Here is a 4621-nt window from a genome sequence, read left to right as displayed (position 1 = left end):
TTTTGAATTTACGGCTGTCCACTGTTAGAAACGATTTTTTGCTCAGAACCTTGGTATACTTGTTGGAATTGCGGTTGTTGGTATTGCACCAGCCATGGTTGCGAAACCATGTGCTGTTGCCTGATACTAACAGTTTGACCAAGATGAGGGGTAATTGTACCCGTCTGAACCTGTGTCATTCCACCGGTCGGCGATTGTGGTTGAGTCGCAGGGTCAAGGGGTTGTTGCATTACAACCCGAGAAACCTGAGGTTGGCATACAACAGGCAGCGCTTGAACTTGCGACACCGTCACAATAGCTGGCATAGTTGGAATATTTGACGTAGGTAAGCATTGTTGCATCGATTATACAACTCTTGGTTGTTGAGGTAGTATAGGTACCCAACCGCTTGAGGTAATTCCAGTATAACCTGAATGTTGTTGTGAAATCCCGTATGGATATCCTCCCGGAGGGGATAATGAAAGGGTATACTGCACCCCATACGGTGGTAATCCAGAACTCAAGGGTATTGTTTTCCCTTGGGGGCCGGACTGCCCAAATTGACCTCCAAATGGATCAATTTGTTGAGACTCAACATAAGAGTTTCCGGATATTATTCCGGATGAACAAACAGGAACGGACCATACTATCGAAATAGCCCCTCAGTGGGATCCTTCTAGTGGCTGAGAGCTAGTCGGGACAGATGGTATACTGGTGAACGTTGTCGAAGTGATAGCAGGGATTTCTGTCATCGCTGTGTCAGATGACACAGTCCTAGATGTTGACGGTTGTTCAGACATTTGTAGTCTATCCAAAAGATTACCTAGCGATTCTACAGGAGCTTCCGTTGGTGGTAGACTAACTTCTGACGAAGAAGGATATAGAGTGATCCCGACTCCAAATTGCGTTGGAGTACTTGTTTGAGGATCTTCTACAATTTCTTCTATGGAAATCAGACCAGGTGGAAGGGGAAGACCGTTAGGTCCGTAAAATATTTCTGGTGCCGAAGAAGGTGTGAAATCGGCAGCGACAGATGTTTGAAGAGCAAGACTCTCTGAACCGATTGTAGATGGAACTGGTTCGGTAACACAAGTGTTTACTCTCAGACTAGGATCAGTATCATTGTCCTTCTGTGGCTGCTAAACTTCTTCTGTAGAGGCAGGGATTCTAGAAATGTTTGGAGTAACCGGTGTCTCTGATGTCGTTGGAACACTTGTTCTAACTTTAATAGGAGATTTGGAACCGGTTAAACGAGTTCACTTTGTCCGTACTGGCTTAGATTCCCGAGACAAAGATGGTTGACTCGTAAGCCTCCGCGAACGACGGGGTTTCAATTGACTTTCTTCCACGATTGCGGATTACTCGATCAACTAAAATAAAGGGGAAGTGTGTTTTCGAATTAAATGAATTTTAGACGCTTTGACACAACTTGTTTTTTCAGTTTTTAAGAGTCGAGAAAAAACAAAAGATGACTCTAGTCTCCTTCGATTTTTAATGAGCCTGAAGTGCCAAGTGCTCAGATGGAACTTTCGCGTTAAGGAGTCTGAAAAGGAACGAAAGGGACTACTCTGGAAGTCTAGGTAGAGGGAGTACCAAACCAATCGCAAAACTGCAGAATACTTTTTATGGTACGGCAGTCAATCTTCCCGAATGTTGTGTTCAGTGCATTGCGATCGATAGGGCGGCAGACACGACTTCCTATGGATAAAGGATTTAAGCCTATAGGGGTCTCCCAAAATATACTCGACGGTACGTGGGAGCACAAGTCCGTACTGGCACTTATCGTCTCAAAGTGGAGGAATCACCCAACCATCAGTGAGAACAACAGTTACCATGCTTTACGACGTTGGAATACGTCTCTAGCCTATACCTCTAAATGTTGTGCGTTAAGTTCCAAAGCGTTGTTAGATTCATTGAATTTATTTTAAGTTGATCTTGTTTATGAAGTTTGCCTTTCGGGTTCACCACGAGATGTAGATGTAATTCCTAAAATGCAATCTAAAGATGATAAACAAACTTTTAATCTCTTTTGTGCAATGAAAATCCTAGCTACTAGGGAAAAGAAAGACAGAATCTTTTCACAAAGAGCAAAGAGCACACTACAAATGCACTTTCCTAAATCAAGCCAAACAGACTGTCTATATGCAAATGCACATGCATGTATTTTTTTTCGTCTTTCTTAGTATATGGATGCTAAAAAGCAAGCTGATGTACAAATCTGAATTTCTTTTCGAGCGACAAATATAAACAAGCTTCTTTTTGAAATAAAAAATAGAGATGATTACGACACCTTACGATTTTGAAATGAATACTTGTTTTTAACACTAGAAAATTACAAATTCAGACCAAAGGCAATAGTAACAAGATAATCGACCATCAACAATAATCAAACTTTCTCCTACGATCAAAATCGACACTTGCGACAGATTCAAATCAAAGGACGACAGTACGACTATGCTACTTTTGCAAAGGAAAACTCTAAATGACTCAACAAACACACAAAAACATCTACAGTTCTTTTGTACAAAGGAGGCGGAATAACAGCAAGGAAAAGGGGTTCCAAATAGACATATACTGATCACAGGCAACAAAATTCAGGAATAGAACTGGAAGGAATGATCCACAGAAACCACAACTGCACAGAGCTAGTCTGATCAGCGCACCTGTAACACAGAGAATCTGAAATGCAGCGCAGGTTCACAGTGTATTTGGGTGAGATGCAACGCACCTAGCTAGTGGAGCAGCTGCAATGATCCTGTTTTGACCAATTTTGAGTAGTTTTTCATGGAGAACTTCTGGGAGAAGCTGTAATCTGTTGACCTTGTTCCTTTAGGGGTTAGAACAACACTTTTAGGGACTTAGGAGCCCTTGTTTTATGGACATTTCATGCTTGGTGTTGAGGGCACAAAAATGTCTATAACAGTTTCATCCAATGGGTAAACAATCAAATGGAGGTGAATGATCGGCGAATGAAAAAGTGGAGGTGATGGTGCAAACACGACCAAGGCTTTAACGACTGAAGTACTACATTCACAATGGTTATTTACTGGGGAATAGTTCATTTTTTAACGAGCTTAAACGCGGGTGGAAACATTTGCTCATGTCTTATGTTTATTTTTTAACGAGCTTGAACTATGTGCTAAAACTGCTCGATGCGGGTTTATTTTTCAACGAGCTTGAACCTTGCGGTAACACTACTCGATTAGATGGTCTTGTTTTGATTTTACCATAAATAGCTTTGTTCTTTCAAAGATCGCACTGTTTTTTTCAACTGCTTCATCAAACTAGTCAGAAATGAACAATATATGCTTGAAAAAGAGTTAGAACACTAATATTTTACGTAAAAAGTAATGAAAAAGTGTTTTTACCTCTCATTTTACCATTTCATTTGAACTTTGGTTTGTTGGAGCTTTGGACGTGATTTTCCCCCTTGATTTTCATCAGCTAATTTTGGGAGATTCTGTGGACGATTCTCGGTGCTGTCTGGACCAGGTAGGAGCTAAACCTGAGCTCTTTCATTTCATGGTTTCCATTTTGCATTTTGAGCTTGATTCCTAGCTTTTCTGAGTCCCTGGGGTTTGAAGAACTCGTTCTGCCTTCAGCGCACCCTCAGTGTATCGAAAACTACGTTGAATGTTGGCCTGTCTAAAGGCTATCTGACATTCAACGCACCTAGAACACTGCTGCAGGTGAGTTGGGCGCAAAAAGGGAATTTGATGCACAACTTTTGATGGAAATTTTGCCTGTTTCTTACCAAAATCAGGATCTAACTCCTCTCTTGTTTGTTTTTCAGAGATCTTTGGAGTAAGATGACCATTACATGGCGAGAACGTGAGCATGAAGAAGAGGACATGCTTGCCCTACATGATGCGGTTACAGTGAACGCGCTGCGGAACTGTGGATTGCTGAAGTTCTTCCGAATTTCTAGCATGAGACAGCAGATCAACTTACTGCAGTATTTGCTCGATGCTTGGGATCCTACCAATCAGGTTTTCCAAATCAGGGGCAAATCTATCCCCTTGACTGTAGTAGACATCTATTTCTTGACTGGCTTGTCGAGGCGGGGTGCCCCCATCTCTTTGTCAGGTTCGGCCCGAGGAGGCGACTCTGTGAGAGATTATGTTCGCCGGTACTGCAGAGAAGGATCTCAGCCAAGTAAAGACGGCAAGATCATCATTCGTGATGTCACTGACAGGTCCCTCAGGACTATTCTGTTCACTTTTGGTAGGATGGCCGGTGGTGCGGCTGTTCATGTAGCCAACCGATCTTACATGCAACATGCCTTGGAATGCCTCCAACCGTAGGTGTTCAACTGGTGCGATGCAGTACTTCTTGTGATGAAAGAACAGTTTACCAAGATAAAGAGCCGGAGCTTGAAGAACTTTGGTTATGGTTCTATTTTGACCACCTTTGCCTTGGAGAAGATACCACTGATGCAGCCGCAGTATATTGGACTCGATTTACCTTCTCCTACTGAACCACGTATGCAGAGATGGGTTGAACATATGTCTAGGCATGCTGGCTAGTCTCAGATTTCATTTTCTGATACCTTCTTCAGGTGGTTTGATCGTCAGGAGATGTTTTATTCCGAGTATCCATACGCTAGCATGGACTTCCGAGGTGATCCAGATTTACTACTGCT

This window comes from Pinus tabuliformis, chromosome 1_2, assembly GCF_031772625.1.
Source record: "Pinus tabuliformis cultivar Carrire ecotype Pingquan chromosome 1_2, CPIR1, whole genome shotgun sequence".
Lineage (NCBI taxonomy): Eukaryota > Viridiplantae > Streptophyta > Pinopsida > Pinales > Pinaceae > Pinus > Pinus tabuliformis.
Note: the sequence above shows the minus strand (reverse complement) of the source record.